At 40.1% G+C, this 23,960-nt stretch overlaps 2 long non-coding RNA genes across 2 annotated transcripts in view; one reads left to right on the forward strand and one right to left on the reverse strand.

Moving 5' to 3' along the window:
* The window catches only part of LOC148644252 (uncharacterized), a 44,798-nt gene extending 37,166 nt beyond the window's left edge, over window positions 1-7,632 (forward strand). Inside the window, exon 2 of the long non-coding RNA XR_015928642.1 lies at window positions 6,986-7,632. This is a non-coding gene — a long non-coding RNA (uncharacterized LOC148644252). The remainder of the gene's footprint in view (window positions 1-6,985) is intronic.
* Window positions 1-23,960, reverse strand: part of LOC148644253 (uncharacterized) — a 107,079-nt gene that overhangs the window by 7,653 nt on the left and 75,466 nt on the right. The window lies entirely within an intron of this gene.

The following is a 23,960-nucleotide window of genomic DNA, read 5'->3' on the forward strand; positions in this document are numbered from 1 at the left end:
AGTCTAACATCAGGGTGGGGTGGGGGGAGTCAATGGACTATTAAAAACCTATTTGCATGCCATTCGAGTCAATCATTTGAACCTCGGCCATGCTTCAGATCGAGCCACAGGATCAAATTAATACTGAGCCGTTCAATACCCCTGAAACGCACATTCATTGTTAGTACTCAGCAGTGGTCTGGCTCTGAATTTGTAATACAGAGGCTGCTGGTTCCATGTCTGTGAGCAAGGTGCTTTCCCAGATTGGTCCAGGGCAATGCCTACCTGTGTTCTGCAAGTGGGTCAAAATGTAAGCCCTGTGGGATCAAGATGTCAGGCAAAATAGATTAGCCATCAGAAAAGAGGCCTCTGCAGTCCCCACAGGGGTGTATTATGGCACTGAAACACAATTTTACTTTTTTATCCTCAGGCAGATACAGTATACTGTAGTGCCATACCCAATGATACCCAGTGATTACTGTATGTCAAGCCACAGAAAGAATACCACACTCTAAAAGTGTAAAATAGATGTGATATACAGTATGTTATATAGTGTATTTCTCTTGTATTAGCCCTCACTATGTTTTCTTTTCCTTTTCTTTTCCTGAGGTACATGAATCTTTTTGACAATATCAGCCTTGGAAGAAGGTTGCAGGGATACTATAAATGTACAATAAAAACCGAAGTTTTCACGTCAACATTTTATGCCCTAGCTTCCCGGCTTAAAATGACAACTTTATTTAACTGCATTTATTCAAGGTTTCTGTAATTGTTTTCAAAGCAAATGCTTTTCACTCTTCAAATTTTTCCCTTCCAGTATTTAGTCAATTCCTCAGCATGGCAATGCCTGAATTTGACCAGTTTTTATTCCTAATCTACCCTCTGAAACTGTAAAAGCAAATGAAAATATGTACAGTCTGCGTCCTGCAGAATTATTCATGACACGAGAGCCCTCAAGGGCAGAAGCCAGGAGGCATCGGAAAGATGGTGAAACTCTTCTCATCACGTTCACTTGCCTCGCCTTGTACAGCCCTTCCAAAGGACGAAAGAAAAGCAACGCTCTGCACCTGTTACTTTGTTTCCATTGGAGTTATTGAACAGCGATGATCAGCCAAGTTATATGGACAGGCAAAAATATGTTTCGACTAAAATAGTTTGGAAAAATACGTGAATAAGACAAAAAAAAAAGTGTACAATCATTGTTTTCATCTCCTGCTTAAGCAACAGGAAAACTGTTAAAAACCCACAACAGGCAGAGGTCATCTTCATGAAAATCTTAACAGACTGGTGCAGAGAGCCAATGTGCAAACAACTCACAATCAAATTCTCAAATCCTGGTTGACTGCTGAGGTGGAAATTTCCAAGCCTCCGCACTTGGGTACTAATTCACATCCAATTTGAAATCAGCACCACTGTCTTACAAGTCCTCTTCCTCTGCCTCCCCCGCCTGCTCTTTTAAAGCTTTATTTTTGCTTCCAATGAACAAATCACTTCAAGACGTTTACATGATTAAAGCTCAGAGTGCACTGGGAAGGGCGAGCATGTAAACACTGAATGCTTTTACTACCACTTTTCTCTTTGTGTTGTTTTTAAGTCTTACTGTCTTGCTGTGTAACTGTGTTTAACACAGTTAGGGTGACACAGTGGTTAGCCTTGCTGTGTCCTTCAATCCCAGACTGGGGCTGCCAGCTGTGTGGAGTCTGTATGTTCTCCTTCTGCTCACATGGGCTGCCTCCAGGAGCTCCAGTTTCCTCCCACAGTCCAAAGACACACTGGTATGTTCATTGGCTTCTGGGAAAATTGGCCCCGTTTGCCCTGTGATGAAATGGTGTCCTGACCAGGGTGTACGCTGCCATTCGTCTCTAGCTTGCCAGGATAGGCTCCTGCTGCCCCGCAACCCCGAGCTGGATAAGGTGGTGAGAAAATCAAACCCTTTTCTGCCAATGCAACACTACATTTTCAATGCACAGACCTTGATAAATCAGATCGCTGTTTACAGAACAATTACACTGCCTTCAGAAATGGACTCGGAATATTTTCATGAAAACGTTTTCAAAAAGGATGATACAAATCATTTTTTAATGGTCTATTTTGTGGCAGTTTTAGATAGGAGCAAAGCAACTGTCTCGGCTATCCTCTGCGTTGCAAGAGCAGCAGCAGCAGCACAAAAAGACTGCTTCTGTTAATGATTGCTCTAAAGAGTTGTGTGTTTGATCAATAGAGGTAACAAAGCAGAGGCTTTGATACTATTAACCTATCAGGGTTATCAACAGATGATAAAGTCATACTGTAGAAGATCACAAGATCATTACCAAAGAGAGGAGGTCCTACAGGCCATCAAATGCCAACAGTCAGGGAAAACCCATAGGCCTGGGGGATACTGTTATTGAGCCTTATTGAAAATTCATCCAGATAATTGTGCACTAGAGAATTGTTAATTGTGGTCACATGTATAACAGGCTACTGGGTTCTTACTGAGAAGACCTAATGTCTTTTTACATGGCATCACTTTCCCCAAGAATTAAAAGCATGAAGAATGTTCATTGAGTGCTTTGTCATACTGTAGATTTGGATTGACCTGCTGAACTGAGGGATGGTGCCCTGGCCATAGAACAGGCTGGGACCCCACGGAGAGTGAATTAGGCAGCTGAGGTGATTGTGAACTTCACTACTATCATCCTTCCTGCTCGTTCATTGCAAATTCTATTAGTTTTAAAGAAAGACAAGGATATCTTAGACTGGGGCTCATATTGTCCTCATATCTTCCCATTAAGTCTTGACCAAAAGGTCGCTGTTTAAGCTCTAGGAAACAGGATCAAGGAATCATACCATGTAGAAGTCAAAGTAAACAATGTGCCAGTCTTTCAGATCTTGCTCTGAACACATTTTTTACAAATGAAAGCATTGTAATATTCTTTAAACTTAAATTCTTTAAACTGAATGGAGAGATTTTAATAACAATTTTCTATTAGTGTGGTGTATCACAAAACCATTTTCATATTTTTCAAGAATTTGAACATATCAGGTAATTGTCTCAAAACAGGATTAGCCTCAAGTAATTACACAGTTTTATGCAGTTCTCATCAGTCTAGATAAACAAGAGCTAAAATTCAGGATTTGATGCAAGCAATCCCACAGTATATCACAGTCTCTGGTTATCCTGAATCTTACTAGATATTCAAAGTGAGATGTAAAGGAGCCATGCACCTTATCTGTATCAGCAAGGACAAGCTTCTGGAAATGGGCGAAAACTCCATGCATGTCCAAATTCCTGGAATGCGACTCTAAAGGAAAGCTTTCACCTTTGTTACGAAACCTTAAAAAGCAGAAATCCCTCAAAAAATGATTGTCAAACATCTTGATTCACAACTCATCTTTTAGTTTTGACTAAGTTCTGCCATGAGAAGGCAAAATAGGACATTGCTTCTCTGCTTTGTCCATCACAGATGGAAATGATAACGAAGACAAAGGAAATATTTGGAAATAATTGTGTAGGCTGGTTAGCACACTAGGCTCATACAGTAGTTAGGGCCATACTGTTGGACTCCTGAGCAAGGCAGTTCACTCAGATTGCTTTACTAAAATACTCAGCGATATTGTTCATCAATCCATTTTCAGAACACGTCATCCAATTCAGGGTCGCAGGGGAGCCAGATCCTATCCCAGCAAGCAACAGATGCAAGGCAGGGCACACCCAGGATGAAAAGCACACACACGCACACCAGGGCCAATTGCCCCAGAAGCCAATGATTCTACCAACATATCTTTGGACAGTGGGAGGAAACCAGAGCTCCCAGAGGAAACCCACATGAACATGGGAAGGACATACAAACATGCAGAGAGCACCACAGAGCCCCAGTGCTGTAAGGCAGCAATGCAAACCACTGCAGCATCTCGTCACCCCTACATACTGCATTGTGTTATATTGTTATATTGTATTATATTAACTCAGATTATATCTGGGTACAAATAAATGTCATTTTGGATAAAATCATCACTGAAAGGATAACCATAACACCCACAAGAAAAATAAACAGCTTTCATTTATTTGCACTGCTGTTTATAAATGCTGACAACAGTTTTGTCTGAAGTCTTCATCTTGACGTGAATTAAAATGAAACAATCCAAAGTTAAACATAAACATTGTCTCTCTTTTGGTAAATGATGCGCCCTAAAAGCAACAACCATCTCAATAATGAAAGCTCGTGAGTAGTGCTGCCAGGTGAACACTGACGAGCAGCAGTTTCCCTGTATCACACAGGACCTCTTTTCTAGCTGCAAGCACTGCTGGGAGAGTCAGCCATGCAGATGGCTGCTTTTAAGGTTTATTGCTGACGCAAAACATGTCAAAGTGGTTTAGGCTTTAGGAACTCCATGTCAGCAACTGCTGCTTCCGTATGTTGGGCCCTGATCTTTATGGTGATCAAACAATATACTGTTCAATGCCCCTCCTGTAAAATAAAGCTTTCCTGCTCTCTGTTCTACAGCTGTACAACAGCACATATTATGCACTTCACAAGGTGTATGTCAGAATGAGAATAGGAGCCACTTTGTTCCTATTTGTGTTGTATTGTTCTAGAACAGCGGCCCTTGAGTGGTTAAGATGCTGTAGCAATTGGAAGTGAAGGCTGCCTCCCTGTCACAGACGGTATTCAGGTATTCAGGAATGGCACACTGGGTAGGAACTTCCCCCTGTCGCTCTTGTGTTGCTGGTGTGTGAAAAGTGGTGCTGGTGGGAGTGGGAAGTTATCTGTCAATTTCAATAAAGTTACAATTTATTTAGTCTAACTCAAGGGTTATTGTGAAGTGATATTTGGTACTCTAAACTCTTAATTTAAAGTTGACTAAACAGTATATAAAAGCTACAGAGTCATATTTTCATGTTGACTTACCTGATACGAGCAGTGATAAGGATAAAAGCCATATGAGAAATGCTGCCACTTGTTTCTTGGTATCTGACACTCGATTTGTAATTATACCCATCTGTCAATTTTGCAATTCTACTGTCCAGAATGAATCTTTGCTGTATTTACATAACTACGTACATCATGCAATGTTAGCACATACAGTGTGATACACACGTGCAGACAATCTACAGTACGTGTAGACTAAAATAAATGGAATAAAATCAGCAGACAATATAGTTGTACAGGCTACTACAAACGCCAATCAATCTCATTTAGCAATTAGCTCATTAATTTTAAGCTTTGCCTCCTTCAGCTGTTACGTGTTGGCTTCAGATGTGTCCAGACAGTGACATGAATGTCTGCCCTTCGAAAGGATGCTGCATGGCACTTGATAAAAGCACACTTAAATATGATAGATGTTGCCCGTACACATACTGTATTTGATTGAATTCAGAAGGATTTAGTGATTTCCTGATACAGGCAAAGGGAATTTTGCTCCTGGTGCAAAGGCTACCTCAGGTAAAGGGGGTGTAATGAATTATTTTTGATTCAGTTTCTACAGACATGCACTTCAGTATTTGGACGAACAGCGAAGGTAAGAACAAGCTGCAGAATCAGGGAGGAGCATGCAGGCGAAGCTATTGCACATGAATTTCCACATCCGTTACAAACCAAGAAGATCTGCTGCTACTGTATATTTCGTTTTTTTAGCATGACTAGTTCCTTCTCGTATAAGATTGATGTTGTGTATTCATGTGACAATACGGAATAGACATATTTAATCTTGTATCCTATGTCTGCCTACAATTGCTTAAGGGAAAGTGTACTTGACGCTGTTGTAGTTAAAGAACTTTAATATCGCTGATTATAGATAATGAAAAGGCATACAGGCGTGATTCCCTCGTCATTCTTTCAGCTGTATGGATGACGAAAGGTGTTTATCACATCTTTGTGTGATATCAGTTTAATCATGTAACAAACACAAGAAGATTAAAAAGTCAAAAGCACAGGTTGGTTGCCGACACCTTTCGAAAAACCTTTTAAATACACATCTCTTTGATCCTGTACATAACAGACTTGCGAGCAGATTTGCAAGAGCCTACGGGACTGACGCAAGTCTGCAAAGCCACTGTGTGCCAGCACAAAAAAAAATCTAATATTGTACATGGGTGGAGTGTTTTGGCTATAAATGACACCTCGAGAAATGATCATGAACTTGACCAAGGATGAGATGACTTTTTATGTTATCCCAAATTAAATACAAACAGGAAGAACACAGTCCACTTCTCCTGTCAGCCATTTTCATTTCCCCTTTCTTGGCCTGTACCCTGCGCGATCAGGATCAGGCCTGAGAAAGCAGGGGAGGCTGGAGGCTAACGTGCCCCTTGCAGGGATGAGTCATTGGTTTGGTCTTACTGGAAGACATAAGAGAATTTCATTTCAGGAAAACAAGTGTCAAAAGGTTTTGAAAGTCATGTACAATTGACTAAACTATGGATCCTTTGGACTAAAATTAGCTGTTTCCTTGGGCTCGTTTTGTTTCTGCAAGTTAAGCCACCAATCATTATGAAGAAAATTATTAAATAAAATCACCAGGTCTAAACACAGTTTTTAAACACAGTCTTTACTGATACACAAGACAAATGCAACAGTCTATATTTTCTTTGATGGCTCACTGGGATTATAACATTATTTACATCTCAAATAGAGAGCAGATTTTGGTTTTATGATCATTAGAAAAGCAGGCTCAATGTGTGGTTTGTGAGTTGAGTTAAAATTGCCAAAATGAGATGATTACCAATCATATTGTCATTAAGGAAAGGCATCAATTTTAATTGATGCGAAAGATACAATCATGGGCTCTGGAGAAAACATGATCACATGATGGCTGTCAGCATGATCGACAGATTGTCTGTGAGAGACATTGCCCGGAAATTGAAATGCAATCAGCAGACTAATCCAGACTAATTACTGGTCATGTTCTAGTAGGTAGTGGGTCACCACAGGAGCCCAGGGTGAGCAGGAGAAGATCTGACATAGAGGAAGAGAAAGTGACAGAGCAAGTTATTCACTGGTAAACTGTTTTTGCCCCTTAACAGTGCATGTGGAGATGTGGTGGTGAGCCGCACTATGTTACCGTGTTCAGGCCAACCAGAGGGGTGGTGGAAGTGTGCAGATGGAAGACAACCTCAACGCTCTGTGTTCAGCTCCTCAGAGCTTCCCCGTTCCTGCAAGCCAATCTGGAAGTGTCCATTTTCCAGCAGGACAATGCAAAACGGCAAAGTGCTGGGAATACAACGGCACAACTGCAAGGAAATGATGCCAAGGTCTTGCCATGCCCAGCTTTTTTCTCGAGTCCAGTAGAGCAGCTGTGGAAACCACTTGCCTGTGACATTATACAGGAGACAACCGTGACAGGCAACCCTTCGTCAGCTTGTGGCAGTTACACATAACGACTAGCAGAACAGCCCACAGCAATCTGTCCAGAGGCTGCTCAGGCCCACACGTGGGCAGTGCAAGGAACATGTTAATGCTCAAGGCGGTGGACCCAGCTCTCGCTCTGACAGAGTGGAATGTGTCTTACAGAAATCTGATTGCGATTCTTCTATCGAAATTGGTAGTCACCATTTTTGTGATTTTGTTTGGTATTCATAATTAATGGACTGTTTAAATACCAAAGTGTTGTGTTTCTTTTGTTTGTTGGTATTTAGCATTTGTCTTGTATTAAATTATTATAACAAACTAATTTAGAAACACTTTTTATTATCGTGCCATTGATTAATATTTTAAAATGCTAGATATTTTCAATAAACTAGTTAGGACATATTCCCAAGATAGTATCTGTTAATAAAATGCCGTGAATATTTCACATTTGACGCCAGCAAAGCAGTTTAACGTGCAACCTAGAAATCCACACCAATGGTAGAATAAACCATTTATTGATAACTAAATATAAGATTAACAATCTATTAATATCACCACATTTTTACTCATTTAAGTTACACCTTCTAAGATGCATATGCAGTAACGCAGATGCAGTTATTTGCTGATGTTATTATTTATACTAAAAATGTTTTTTTTTAATTAAAATGAAATTTTAAACAGATACTCTAAAAATTTATTTTAAATTAAAATTATTTAAAAATTTGGCTGTCTCATTAAATGTCTTGTAAGAAAAGATTTAGCCACTTTAAGATGATTAATAAAATCTGCTGTTTTTTTAACAAGATACTACATATTCACCAACGTTTAACTATTTAACTGTACATAATGAGGAAGATAAATGTAAGAGTTTCTTATCAGCGTGTCATCATAGTACTGTAGTATTGAGCATTATTAGCTAAAGGTCAGGCATTTTCTTCCTGTCCCTGGAACAAAACTATTTTAAAGTACTGATGTAACACTAAAAAAGAGAATTTATTAACTGCAGGGGGAATAAATGTGTGTGACCTCAGGTCAGCCAGCCATCCTCAGGGGGTCTTCCTCATTTTTCAGTCAGACCCCACGTGAAGACTCACTTCCTGAGGACGCCTTGTACTTTTCAATTTTTTTTGTCCGCTATTATGTCAGCATGGTTAATTAGCCAAACTGATCAAAGTGTTGCAGAAATGAGAAAAAGTAACACCCATTGAGAAAAAGGGACAGAAAGTTCACCGTCCATTGTCTGTCCCGTTTGATTGACACCGCAAAAAAGGGGAAATTTACCAGAAATGCTGCCGAGGAAGGCCAGGCTCTGCTGGGAAGTGGCGAGACTGAAGGTGTCACTGATGGTAACCACAAGACCAGGAGGAGAGATCTCAGTGTGCTCAGGCACATCTGTGACATGCTGATTATTTCGACAAGCTTCAAGAGCTCAGTTTTGTTGAACACCAACTTCCTGTTAAAGGACATATTAATACTTTTGTTCATCCTGTGATTTCTCAATCATTGGAGTTTTTTTATGGCAAGAATACTAGTAATTGCAACCTAATCTAGTAATTTCTAAGTGATCAATGAAAGGCAGGGTAACTCAGCCGCAAATCATGAATCTCAATAGACAAGCATCTATAACTCCAGTGCAATTATTTAAGAAACAAAACAAGGTTTTCTATTGAGTCTGCTGGAAGTGTTCATGTGTTCATTATGTCTTCCATACTGATCAATTTCCTCACTCCATCATTTCCAACTATGTCACAAAGTATAACCTGTGAATTCACCCTCTGCTGTTCTCTTAAACACACAGTGTTTAAGCCTGTTTCACATGAGGGCAAACACTTCCAAAAACCAAACTCTGTCACCACACTGTACAATAGCCTAGCATTACAACTTCTCAAAGGAGAAATGGGACTGCAGATTAATTCAGCATCAGCAGATTATTTTTGGTTGAAATAAAGCAATAGTTTGAGTTTCAGAGAGAACCCTGTAAATAGAATAAGTTTTTGACTTTAATGCATGAGGACAATAATTCCTACAGACAGTGCAAAACAACACTATGGCACTGTTAACTTCAAGATACAATGTCATAGACGGACATTAACACATAAAGAGTTTTCTTTTGTTGCTAAACCATTGCTCATGGTTAAAATATCTTAAGTCAAATAAGATCCACTAAAATAATACCTCAACTATTTACAATTTAATCAATTATGCTAGCATACATCACACTCTGCAATACACACCATAGCATGAGAGCTGAAACTGAGCAAACTCCTTGAACAGCTGCTGTCTTTAAATCTTGAACCGTGCATCCTCCAGACATCACCACAGGTAGGAAGACTCCCGGATTTGGACGGAGTGATACTTACTGGAGTCAAGTCAGTCCTCTACCATGGATGCAAGAAAAACTGTTTGCAAAACGTTTAGTAGCAGACATTTTACACAGAAGGTTTTTGAGAAATGACAGGTTGTCTACACACGTCGCACAGCATATTACAATCTCAACAGCAATAAAGATTGGTTTTATTATTTGCACATACAGTAGAAGGAATTGAACGCTGACTTTGGTTTGATTAATAAAAATACCCTCTATCTCACACCCATCCATCCATTTTCAAACTCCTTCATCCAATTCAGGGTTGTGGGGAGCTGGAGCCTATCCCAGCAAGCAACAGGAACAAGGAGGGGTACATCCTAGACAGGATGCTTGTTCACCACAATGCACACACAGTAGGGCCAGTTTTCCCAGAAGCCAATTAACCCACCAGTATGTCTCTGGACTCTGGGAGGAAACCAGAGCACCTGGAGGAAATCAATGCAAACACAAGGAGAACATACAAACTCCACACAGATAGCACCCAGGGAATTGAACCCAGGGCCCCAGCACTGCAAGGCAGTGATGGTAACCACTCTGTCGCCCCTATACTGCACTAATGAGTATTAGTATTATTATAGATTTGATAGAGACAGGTTACATTTAAAGGGCTTAATAACATAAAGCACATAGACTAGAAAGTAACATTACAGAATGTGGTACTTTTAGATTGGATACTCTTAAAAATTGTATATCCCATTCTTGAGATCTGCAAAGGCACAATGAGCATTTACACTCCTCCCTCAGCTACTGAAACGTAACAATACAAGTAATTGCACAACATCCTTGTACAGTACAGTATGTATCACATTCCTGCTGCAGTATATAAGGATATGTCTCGGAGCTGGGTTGCGAATTCTTTCGTGACGTCTTCTCGTGCAAGCTGTGCCACTCCACACTAGTTCTTACATGCAAACATGCCTACTCTTTTATAATGACCTTTCACTCAGTAATCCTGGTCTGTTACTCGAACACAATATACAAGCATGCCAATGAAAACAAGGCTGTTATGTAGGGTATCTGAAAATGGCTTTGGGGGGAATTGCAATCATGTGATTTAATCCCAGGCCTCCTTCAGCCACAGTGCAGTCCAAGTGTTGTGAAGGACATTACATTATAACTTGGGGACAGCAGGCCTTCCAAGGTACAGCGGGACTAAGTTTAGTGCAGTGTGGCAGACAGTAATAGGTGAAATGTGTTTGGATTTGAGGAAGAGATATCAGGACACAGTGGCACTGTGGTTAGCATCGCTGCCTCGCAGTGCTGGGGCCCTGGGGGGTCAATTCTTGGGGTGCTGTCTGCGTGGAGTTTGTATGTTCTCCCTGTGTTTGCATGAGTTTCCTCCAGGTGCTCCGGTTTCCTCCCACAACATGCTGGTGGGTTAATTAGCTGCTGGGAAAATTGGCCCTGCTGTGAGTGTCTGTGCGTGCTCTGTGATGGACTGGAGTCTTGTCCAGGTGTCCTACCTCGCACCTACTGCTCATCAGGATAGGCTCTGGCCCAACGCAACCCCGAATTGGATAGAGCAGTTAGAAAATGGATCGATAGATGTCAAAACGTTATTAGGATTCTGAAAAATCTTCTTCTTTCACAGATTAGTTAAAGATGAAAGATAATGCCAATAAAAGATACAGTATTACAGTCTCATGCACAATACAGTAGTGTATGCTGTTTGTGGTTTAGTACAGGACGTGTGTAAATGTCCAACTGGTACTTCATCTCCTCTGCATGGCTCTGGGATGACATACTGTATCTTTATTGTCAAATATCAAATAAACTTCTTCTGGGAGATTGCAGGATGTTGTTGTTTTTCATTACATTCTCTTCCATGCTCCATAATCAAAAGAGAAGTGGCTTTTGGGGGAAAAAAGACAATAAATTAGCCTCTGAATGATCTTAGCAAAACAGAACGCAAGGAAGACACCCTCTGTGCCTCCAGTGGGTTTCACCTGAGAGCAGCACATGTTTCCTTTCACCCTCTCTTGTGGCAAGGTGCTCTCTGATATCTTTTAGGATAAACACAACAGAAGTAGAAGTAGTTTGGAAGAAAAAGATTAGGATATTTAGATGCCATAAACTAACCATGTTTTTGCCTACAATAGTGCAAAATCTGATTTTAGTCTGCTTGTGTTCATTGGGGCAGTCTGCCTTTAGTCCCAGTTTTCAATAGCCCTTCCTGTTAGGTCAATATGGCTTGATAAGGACCGGGTCAGACTGTTTGATCACAGTGTATTTCATTGCCACAGAGCAAGCATCCTTTTCATACCAAACTGATCTTTAAAGTACACAGTATGTTGGTTTCTGTGTGTTAACAAGTATGACAATAAATGCTCTGTTTATTTCCAAAGTGACAACAACATATAAAACATCTTTATGAAAAAATGTGTTGCACCAATTTGCATGTTAAAAATTCCTTTGTTTCAAAAAAATGTTTTCATGACACCAAATATTCGGCGGAGCTATTTCATAAGTCTTTTTATTTTTTATTTTTTAAATGACTCCTTAGCTGATCGGATCTGATCCACTTATTATCCACATATTAACCTAATATTAGTTATTGGGAAATAATAACCCTCAGAAATATTAACTGTTTGTTCCTCGTCTGAACGGCCTCTCAGGCTGGCGGCGCCGCTCCTGCAGTGAAACTCAGTCTTGCATTGCCACGCAGCGGAGCAAGAGAGAGGTCCCAAATGCCAAGACTGCTTGCTGCTGGCTTGGAATCTTAGCCCATTTTCAGAACCACTGGGTGAGCGAGAACTCTTTATAACAAAAGACACGCTTGCAAATTATGTTATTTTGGTGATCAAATCGAAACCGCTAATGCTACCACTTCTGCTCTGTGGGTCGGGGAGCGTTGATTTGTCAGGGCCAGAAACCAACTATCTCTCGACACCATGACATCCGGGAGACCACAGGGGTGGATTTCTACAGCCCTCCAGGTGCAGTGTATTCCACTCTGCTCTTTATCAGCAGCCACGGCAATCCTGTTTCCACGGACACCCTTCTGATCGAGGCGATAAGGGGCCTGACAACTCTTCTCGTTTCGCAGAGCTGAGCAAGAGTGTCTTCTTCTTTTATCTTGGAAAGGGAGCTTAATAGTGTCATCCTAGACACCACTTTCAATTCCCTTTTTTGGGGGGTAAATAGACTTGAAAGACAAAGTCAACATTTATTTACCACCTCCTCCTCACTGAAACCTCTAAAAAAATTCCATAAAGTTACAAAATAACAGAGCTAGTAAATTCTCACTGCTTTCATCTACTGGTCTACCTTTTGTTCATTGGGTTTAGATGGCAGCTTGGTTTCAGATCAGTTTGCAGAAGAAATAGGCTGAATTTGCTGTGTGGAGCAGAGTATTTAGTTATAGTACTAAGAGCAACCCAGTTTGGGAGTTAAGCAATCATGATATGGAACATCAACACAGCAAAAGATTTGAGCATTGAGCAAAATCCCCAGAAAGCTAATCGGCAGTCACTGCCCCTGTATGTCTTTAGCATAAATGATAAAAGTTGTACAACAAGAACGGCCAGGAACTAACTTGTGAAAACCAGAAAAAGAAAAGTTGCTAAAAGCTTTGCGTTTCAGATCCCTTGGCTTTTCAGGAACATTGTGACATACCCTGCTTACCCAGTGCTGCTTCTTAAGATCAGATCAACAGCAACTGTCCGGACTCTTATCTATAAATTCAGACAGAGAATACTCTGTGTCATGCTAATGCGTTGTCTTCAAACTGCAGAAAGAAGTTCTGTCCAGCAAGCCAGCTTTCTTGAGATTTGAACTAATGATTTGGAATAATAATTTAATAATAATTTTAATGGACTCTCATCTATTAGCATAAAATGTAACGCCCTGATTATATACAGTGTATAAAAAGTGAGTGATAGTTTAGCTTTCATTTTGCAACTATAGGAGTATAATTACATTTAGGTAAAGTGGCACAGTAAAAATAAATTGAAAAGGGTCCTGTCAGGTCAGAAGGTTCTGTCTCCATTAGAGACTGAAGAGGAAAAGGGGAGAGTTTGGATGTCAAAGTGTATCAAAGTGCATGCAAAGTATTAAGCTGATTGCACAAATTTATAGCACTGAAGAGCAAGGGAAGACTGAATGCCAAGCTTGGGGGTCAAACAGATTAAATACTTAAAAGCATATGGCCTTGGTTACTAAAGATATAAACAAACAGAGAGGAGAGACACAGATATTCCCCTTGGAATGGTCAGGCTCTGAGCAAGCCTTGGGTTGCTGTCACTGAGCCAAACTCATGGCACGAAAAATGTCACACATCTTGCCAATTTCAAACTAGCCCTGTTAATACCACTGCTGCAAAACATGCTTTTGTGTGTGTATGTGGGGATGAGAGGGATGGTTCAGTTTTTTAAAAAAAGATGCTGCTGATTACTTAGTAATGAATATGTTTTCTTTGATAATTTTAGAGTCACGCTGTAAAAAACATACTGAAATGCTGAACAGCCTGGATTTTGTAATTCCAGGGAAAGCTGGCAAGTTTTAAGGTGTTTTGTGAGAGCAGACATGAGCAGAGGCAATCTGCTGACCCAAGCACTGTACCACAGACGCAGTGTACATGAGAAGTTGCACGACTAATACATTATTTCAAAGCAGATGTTGCTCGCATAACTCCATTTTGACCACATGCATGCAACTTTCCTGCAACACATGCATCTATAATATAACGCAGAGACGAGAAGGTAAACATGAACAAATGTATATCTCACACCAATACAAGACGTTCTAAAGAAGATGACATAGATGAAGCAGGAGATAACAAAGGAAAAGGAGAAGTACATTTTGCACACTGTCCCAGCTGCCAGCAAATCTTACTGTATCTTGCTTACACTGAAGAAAGGCATTCCAAGCGCTAGTGACCCTAATGATAACAGATGCAGGCTTGTTTATACAAGGCCGTGCTGCTGGACTTAATAAGTAGATGGCTCCAGTGGGGCTTCCTGCCTCTTGTTTTACTTGTGAAAAGGAATATGTGGAGCCATTCTTTATCTGGGAGCAGCAGTTCAAGAGCTGTAAACAGCAAGGGGTCCATCTCAAAGGACCTGGGCGACAACCGAAGTCACGTTCAGAGAGAAGGTGAGGGGTTGCGACCTTGGGCAAGGCTGCCACTGGCGGCAGGTCAACACACTTACTGGAAATAACCAGCGTCTGAGGCAGAAGGCCATTTGAATGGGACTGTGAAACTGGAGGCCGGGCTGAGAGCAGGAGGGGGGGAGGAGTGGCCACTGTGGGTGATGTCAGAGGCAAGTTCCAATAGAGAATCTGCTCTCTTTCACATTGAGACCAAATAACTCCACGGTTCCTCTTCAAATGAAATACTTCCAGTAACAAGCCCAGTTTATTTCTAAAAATGGGCTTTCTAGAAATGGTGTAGAAGGTAGCCAGAAGGACACCAGCAATGTACACTTAGTGAACCACAATGAGGAAACCACACAAATAATGCTTATTTTTTTAACAAGCTCGTATTGTGTCACCAAGCACCACCAGTTCAATGCTCATCAAGCTCTGAAACCCAGAATTTCCAGGAGGATGGTAAGTCTTGGAGTCTTTTCCTCAACAGACACGTGAAACTGTGGGAAAGAAATAAAGAAAACAGCTGGAAAATAAGAGTCACAAGACCCAGGAGCTCCACTAGGAGTTTGCTCTTTGTTTATCACAAATTACATGTATTTAGAAGACTCCAAAACAAACGTCCAACAGCTTTTAAACAGGCCCGTACAAAATCACCAGTGGAAGCTATAAGAAAGACAAAATTGAATTGTTTCCATACATACACAAAGTATGATGTTGTATTTTTCCTAGGGGGTAGATAATATACAGTATATATAAAATATGGAAATAGGAAAAATCACTACAAAGGGACTGAAATGAGTATTAGCAGTTGCTATTGTCATCTTTTACTAACTCCACTCCACTGACCTCACCTAGAGGAAAATCTGAATCCCTAGTAAAGGCTTTAGTACACGTTCCCTTCAATTATAATGAATGAGATTTCTTGTTCCTGACAGAAAACAAAAGGTGGTTTTGTTTAAAAATGTACTATTCCAAAGCAGCATTTACTTTCCTGTTGAATGTTTTTTTCTTATTCTGGCTCTACATTTGAATGGCCAGTAGCAAAGGGATTTTTTTCAGGAGCACAGATGTGGACTTGAGGGCTTTAACCGGGGGCTGTGCCATTAGTGGACAGGGACTAGGATTTTCCAGGTGACGAGGCTCAACTGGCCAGCTGCCTTCTGCCCTCTCCTGGGCCCGCGTGAGGGTTGTAGCTATTTTAAATTGTCACCCCAGAAAAGAATAATTAACTGGTGATTCTACATTTAAATGGGAAAAGGAGAGAATGACAACTTTCTTGCAAAACATTTTTTCTAGGCATGTTGTATTACCCTTGGTTATTACATTTCTATATTTTTCTCTTCTTGTCGCTGATTTTAAACAAGCAGGCACAAAGCAAGACATTTGCATGATGCACCCTAATAGGTTCCACTGCAAAGTCTCTTTAACACCCCATTTGCACAGAGCAAAACATGAGAAGGCTGAGTAATGTCATATACCAACATAAACACACAGCAAAGTGCAGTAAAGCCCAGAGAAATCAAACACAATGGATCATGGAAAAGCGAATACTTGTATAGAAAAGCATGATACAAACTGCAGAAATGTAGATAAGGATCGACTGACCACCTTGGGTATAGAAGAAGACATCTTCTATGTGGCTTCAACTGGCCACTTAATTGGTTAGCTTCTAATATGATAAGCAAAACCAGCACAGCATCTGTATATTTACAAAGGTTCCTTTTCACTCTACCGTGGAGACAAAAATGCCCGTTAACACTTCACAGCAAGATGTTTTCATCCATTTCCTAACTGCTTTTTTAAATACAGGGTCACAATGTTTTTTCCATGCAAAAGATAGTTTTTAAAAATGTCACATTGTTACATTTTCTAACCATGTCATCCAATTTAGGATCCTGGGGGAGCCGGCGTCTCTGCCAGCAAGCAATGGGCACAAGGCAGGATACACCCTGGACGGGACACCAGTCCATCACAGGGCATAAACAGAGAAAAACACCCGCTTTTCCCAGTAGCCAATGACCCTACCAGTATGTGCTTGCACTGTGGAAGAAAACCAGAACACCCAGGGGAATCCCATATGAAGAACATACAAACTCCACCCAGACAGCAGTCCAAGTCTGTAATCGAACCCAGGGCCCCTGGATGGGTAGGCAGCAATGCTGACCACGGAGTGACGCGCGAGAATGTCTCATTATATCAAAAATGTCCTAAAAACAGCAGAGACAAAAATCAGACTATTGCAAGCTTACCATTAAACATGGCACACAGCCAAACTAAAGACTGAATGAGAAAAAGCTGGAAATGAAAGGCATATGAGAAATATACTGCAGTTTCTATTAGTGGTGTTTTTTCTGCAAAGGGGAACATGGATCAGAACATTTCTTAAATTGCCTGCTAATTGTGACTTCATTTATTTTAAAAACATGTTAGGGAGATAGTCCCTATCTGCCACTGTGGCGAGTAGGTTCTGTCTTTTTATCAGCACAAATAAACAGCTTCATCATGAATGTGTGCAGCAACACAACCGCATTATCTGCAAAACAGCAAAAGGTTTAGACTGAATAAACAGCCATTAGAATCGCATCTTTGAAAGGCCTCAGTTTCTGCTGGTGCATAAGACAAGGGAGTAAAAGCTACAGTATATGCTAAACTTTTTTTCTTTACTTAAAGGAATGAGAAACACAAAAGAAACAAGCTTCGCTTCACCATATACATTTGAAAACTTCACAGCGTTGTAGGCGGTTTGTCATAAGTTAAAAATAAAAACATACAAAACAGTTTCACTGCAACCTCAGAATCCTTTCTGGTAGAAAATTACTTTCTTTTGAATCTTAATCACTTTTGCCACAAGATGTCTGTTCCTATATACTGTAAGCACTGGAATATACAGTATCATGCTGGAAATGTAAGATATTACCATGTCAGATTTAATTCAGAGTGGAACTATTTTGATTTGTATTTGTGAATTTAAATTCTTACTTTCCCACAACATTGCTATTGAACTGAATGGTTTCACATGGCTGTTCTCAAATATCCAATGTAATCTCTTCATTTTGTATTGTCCAAACTGTTTATTTTTCTGAAATTGGTATGTTAAGTGTTTACTTGGATCCTGTAAGCCTAGTTTGGCTGGAAAAACAAGCTCCACTCAAAAGAAAAACAATGGCGTTAGCTGTTGTGCTCCTTAGGGAACAGGCAGTGTATTATTACACTTATGTGTTATGATAAAGCACGCCAGAGCTCCTGGCTCTAGGATTTCAGTGTAAAGAACTGGTAGGGTTAAATTAAAGCAGTAGACTTGTCAGGTTGTGCAAACAAAGAGGTTAAATGGCAAATGAATGATTCATACTGATATTGATCTCTGAACATCCCAGCATGTCCTGCTCAGCAATGTGATTTGTGAAATGATCTATTATGATCTATTACTGAGGGTTGTATTGTTCTGTACAGAACATGCCCGAAGACAGGACAGGGCCATCAACATTGCTGAAAATCTAAGAAGCCTCTGAGCTGTGGAAAAGACAGGTAGCACGTTAGGCTTCAAGAATTCAATTGAAAATTTCAGCTGACAGACTACTGTACATTATGTCATATTGTGCTGTAAAATTGCTTGCTCAGAACTACACCATGGGCATCTGATCACCTTTAGCAATATACATGTGATAACAATATACTGTATTACACCGCCAAATGGAAAACCTCTTTGACAACTCGAGTGGTTGGAGTGGTTTGTGCTCAATGCTGGTAAGAAACCTGTAACATATCCAGGTGGGGCTGCACACTGGTGGTGGTGGAGGGGATCCCCATTACCTGTAAAGCACTTTGAGTGGAGTTTCCAGAAAATTGCTACATAAGTGTAAGCAATTATTATTATTATTATTATTATTATTATTATTATTATTATATAAAAAACTAGAGGCTAACTGGGTGTGAAATAAACTCTGGACACACAGGTCATTTAAAAGAATGTCACAGTCCAAATACAGATCGACTTCTCCATCCAGTGTGTACCCCTCCTTCTGTCTGGTGGGTGAAGGATGGATGTAACAATGACAAGTGTGTCTTTTTTAAATGTGTATTTTAAAAAAGCTCTGCTTAAGTCTTTGTTGCCACCTCAATTCCATTTGTACGGAAAAGCATTCGACATAACATCATTCACTGCTTCTGAAGGTTAAAACAGTGTAATTGCATTCATAGTACATTCATTCGTTGTGTTAAAAAAAACGAGTCATTTTTTTATTTTCACATCTGCAGAAGGCTATTCCTATGAAGAGAAAGGGCAGCAGAGGAAGATGTCCAGAAATCTGTATGGGAAACAAGCTACACCTGCAAGTCTTCTTTTTTTGTGTACTCAATTGCCATTACCCACACATTGTCAAAGCCAAGTGACCTTTTCAGAAGACAACGCTGAGAAAATAAATGCTGAGGTGCTGCTTAATCTTCGTACCCAACACAGGTATGTGCTGTCTATCTCACTGTACACCCAAAACAGTGCAGCAAGATTCAGGAACTCCCTCGTCTGAGGTCTATAGATTGCGTTGTTCTAAAAGTGAACAATAACAGTGCCTACTAAGACAAAATTTTGTGACCTTTCCTGACATATTAGAGTTTCTGTTTGTCTTTCATATGCTTTTTAAAAGAGATGTTTTTTGTCTGTGTGGGCTATCCTCGGCCTTCTGAGTCACTTTGTCTTGCTTAACTCCTCTTTTACTTTCCTTCCTTGAACATTTAAGCTTAATGAGTCTTATTCAACAGTTTAAGGTTGATTCTATTCTCCTGCAGTGCTGTGTGTTCGTTTTTGTTAAATATCAATCTATTGTATACAGCAAAACAATTTTCAGCCTTTCCCCCTTGTTTCACAGACTGTCCAACTGGAAAGCATCCAAATTAACTTGTTTACATCTAAATGGCACGCAGAAATACACATCTGAAGATCCAGTAGCTACTGTAACTGGCTTCATAATTGCATGTAAAGGAGTTGAAGGGTTTGAAAGGGGAATGATAAATGCTAGATTCATTCAGTACTCATTGACTTTGTATGATCAGTTCCAGTTCATGTGTGTTAGTGCTGGCTCGATGGAAGACCGATGGAATTTAGATCACTTTGTCCTGCTTCAGCTTGAAACACAGCATGACTTTAAAGCATTAAATCCAGTACATCACTTCTAAAATAGCAGGTTCAATAATAGTAAAGGCATCTAATTACTTGCTTCCACCTAAGGGAGTGCTTACCCAAGGTCCATGTTGCTGTATATTATGGAAAGAAAAGCTTCCGTGGTCCAGATGATTTAAATTGGACCAGATCACTTCTACTATGTTGGAACCTTAGTCGCAACAACAGCCTGAAGCCTTACGAAAGGATACTTCTGTAACTCAGCTGAAGTAAAGAAAGTGTTGCAAAATTCTCAATTGACAGGAATGGAACTCAAAATGAACGCAGTTGCAACACAAAGGTTCATGAAGTGATTGAAGGAAAGTGATTTTTTTTAGTTTCACACATTAATTGCTGCAGCTCTAGTGCTGCACTTTTGCATTATGAGCTTTCTTTAGTGAAAGCTCAGTTGAAGTGTGAGTTTCGACAGAGGAATATGCAGTGAAGATGGTCACAGAATGCATGCTCTTCCCAGACTCAGGATGTATCGGGCAGTTGAAAAGAGATGTGTAATCAGGGAATAAACGCAATTATCACCTTATGCGTTTTTCAGGATCAGGACCGTTGGTGATATCTGCAGGGCTTTTTGAAAACCAAAAAAGCAACTAATTCCATTTCCCAACAGGGTTTGCTCATTCAAATCCCTGTTGCTCTCATGTGGCTGCTGTCTGCACTGGCAGAGATAAAGCCACTTATCTTACATGATAGCATCGGTTGATGGGAGAGACAAACCTGTGCTTTAGTTTCCTGAAGCTGTGCTCAGATAAAGGCCACTGTCTATACAGCAGTGTCTAGACCACACTGCATAGCATCATAAAGCAACCAAGCTCATTACACTTAGTCTTTAAGCATCTGTACTACAGTACCATGAATTTATGGTTCTATGAATTTAACACCTGTAAAACTATCAGGGTTAAACCAACTTTTTTAAAAAAATCGAAGAAATAATGAACTGTTATGTTATGATATGTTATTGAATAGCAATAAATTGCAGTGTTGCTATGCTATGTGAAATGTTATACCTCTTGACATTCCCAATCATGGGAAAATCGTTTGATCGGGGATGAGCAGAGACCCTTCAGAGCACAATAAATGAACTGTCTTTCTGGGCTAGATGGACCCAGTGGACTCCTCTCATTCTACACAGCGGATCAGGTGGAGAAGTAATTTTCCTACACCCAAGATATGAAGAGGGGCATTTAGAAGGCCAGGAAGGCCAGACTGTTCAAGCCCAGAGTGGAATTTAGCTATGATACAGGGGTGAACACCCCTAACCTTGCTGAAGAGTGCTCTGGGATCTTTAATAACCAGGAAGTCAGGACCTTGTCTTAGCATCTCTTCTAAAGGACAGCATCTGTCTGATTTGCTCAAATCATCTAGTAGCAGCAACAAACACAGCAAATTCAGTATTTTTTCAAGAGTCCCTATTTAATCCCCATCATAAATGGCCATTTCTATACCTTTTCTCTTTGTAATATTGTATACAGCACATGTTTAATGCAGTTTGTTCACAGTTTATGTTTTTGGGAAGTGTAAAACAATCTGCCTGAGGAATTCAGAAATATGGTCTACATCTTTTCCTGTTCACATTGAGTGTGCAGCAACTTGCCACACCACTGACAACACAACCAGTGTGCATATTTCATTTCATATTCATGGAGGTATTGACTCCTAAAATTCTCATGACAGATGTGACTTCTACCAATGTCAGTAATTAATGTGCAGGATAGCCTTTATCCAGCTCTTTAATGGTTAATAATTCTATTGCATACAAAGAGCTAAAAGCCCACAGGCACATTAGCTGTAAAAAAACATTGTGAGGTGTCATACTAAACTGAGTACTCGAATACATAGCTGGATAAATCTGATGAAATACAGTAATTTGCACAGGGAAGCAAATCTACAGTACAGGGTACAGGAATCACAGTAAAGTAAGTGCAAGATTAGATATACAGAAAGTGTGAACAGCATGCATGCAGTTTAATAAAAAAAAAACAATGCAAGATACTGTGATGATAACTCCACTGAAATGCTAGTACAACTGTATCTAGTGCAGGACAGAGAAAGACAGAACTCTGCCTTTGAGAAAGAACAACAAAAAAATGAAAGACTATATACCAGACATTAACCTAAAATTATTAATCAATTAAAACTGGCCTAAATTCAATAGATCTGAACTACATTTAAGGTTTTGGCTATATTAGGGTGCAATTCCATGTTACTACATAACATGTGTAATATGTTCTTGCAATTGCTTTTATAACAAGAGAACACAGCACTCAAAACTCAGTGTCCTTTTTCTATGGAATTTATATCTTTATTGCAGACTGTTTTTGCTATTTGGAATTTTTCATTTATAGATATCCAAATTTTTTACTTATTGTACTCTATTTCAACCTAACTTAAATATGTGCTGTCACACTACTTACTGACTAAATACTTTATTATAATGTTGATTTGTAACAGAAAAAGTGAAAGAGGTGTCTATAACTGAAATGCAAACCCAATTTTTAATTAACACAATTGTATTGCAGTGCTTGTGGGTAAACTGCATTTAACAGCTGACTTGACATGATTTTAGTTTAGCGTGACAGAACCTGTTTAGTTCATGAACCCAGTCTGATCTAAACTGGTTTTCCTTGATCAACCCAAAATGGACCTTGCCCTCCCTTCACAAGACACCTAACTACAGATGTTAGGTGAAAGCAAGACAAATATGAAAGCGTGGAAAAAAAAACGTAAACGGAAATCTCTCAAGTGGCGTCTTTCCTGTTCCGGTGAGTAAAAGGGGAGTGGGTGGAGCTGGTGTCTCGTGTGTCTGTGTGTTGGAGGGGTGGCAGGGAAAGAGGGGAGAGGGGTGACTCACATTTGTGGAGACGGGTTCTTGACTGGAGGGCTTGAGTAAGGCCACAGCAGGCGTTATGTAAGAGCTTCAGATGGAGAGACCATACTCCCGGGGAGGTGAGGCTGCTGGAAGGTGATTTCATAAAAAGGGGGAAGTTGCGTCTGTTTATCTCACTCGATCCCTGGGCCCATGCTTCCTGTGGTCAGATCTGCAGCAGAAGCTCTGGCCTAGCCACTGCTCTGCGGTCGTATTGTACCTATCAGCAAAACAAAGCATGGGCCGGTGACAGGGGGAAACAAAACTTACAATTTATTATAAAACCATGCCAGAAGCCCCTTATCTGGTTACTTAATTAGAGTTACCACGGATTAAATAACAGGACCACAACAGTGACTCCACCTGGCTATCTCATTTCCCATCTGCTTCTCTCTCACCTACAGGGGAGAAGCAGTGAGCAGCTTTCTGTGCAAGCTAACTGCCGAGATGCACAGCCTAGCCTGGTGAGGCAAAGGAGCTGCAATAGTTGGTGATAGAGAACGGATGTTGATAAAAAAGAGAAATAAGAAAGCTTCCTTGGGACTAAGATTTAGGCCTGATTTTTATTTTTTCCTTGATGTCTTATTGTTCAAACCTAATATGGTGATATGGTATTGCACTCAGCTATTATTATGCAGTTTTTTACTGTGTTTTAATTACTTGACTTGCAGACAAAGGCATTTTAACCCAGTATCAATAAATCTAGTAAATTTATCTCACTGTTACAACTGACACTTAGTAGGATTACCATTTGCTTAACAAACCTGGAATGATCTCTGGAAAATACTTACAATTTAATAGAATCCATGACACTAAATTAATTAGTGTACAACCATGCTTCAGATACCATACTTAGTTCTGCAACTTTCTGTCACTCTCTATACATATGCTTTCATCTTATTTTGGCATTTTTTCACCAACAATTTGTACTCTTCAAATGCCGCAGGATTAACATTCTGTTTAGCATGTGTAAGCAGAAATTAGAGTCATCTTTAATCCATAATTAGAGTATATACTGTAAATTGAGAAAACACGCTGGAATCCAAGAGGTGGTGGTGGTTTGGCCTGTTCTTGGGCTTCATCTTAAACACTTTTCCGCAGCACATCAAAGGACACATTCTAATTGCTTTGCAAACTCATTTGCAAAATCAGATTCTG

The sequence above is a fragment of the Lepisosteus platostomus genome, chromosome 20 (genome assembly GCF_059453375.1).
Source record: "Lepisosteus platostomus isolate fLepPlt1 chromosome 20, fLepPlt1.hap1, whole genome shotgun sequence".
NCBI classification, from domain to species: domain Eukaryota; kingdom Metazoa; phylum Chordata; class Actinopteri; order Semionotiformes; family Lepisosteidae; genus Lepisosteus; species Lepisosteus platostomus.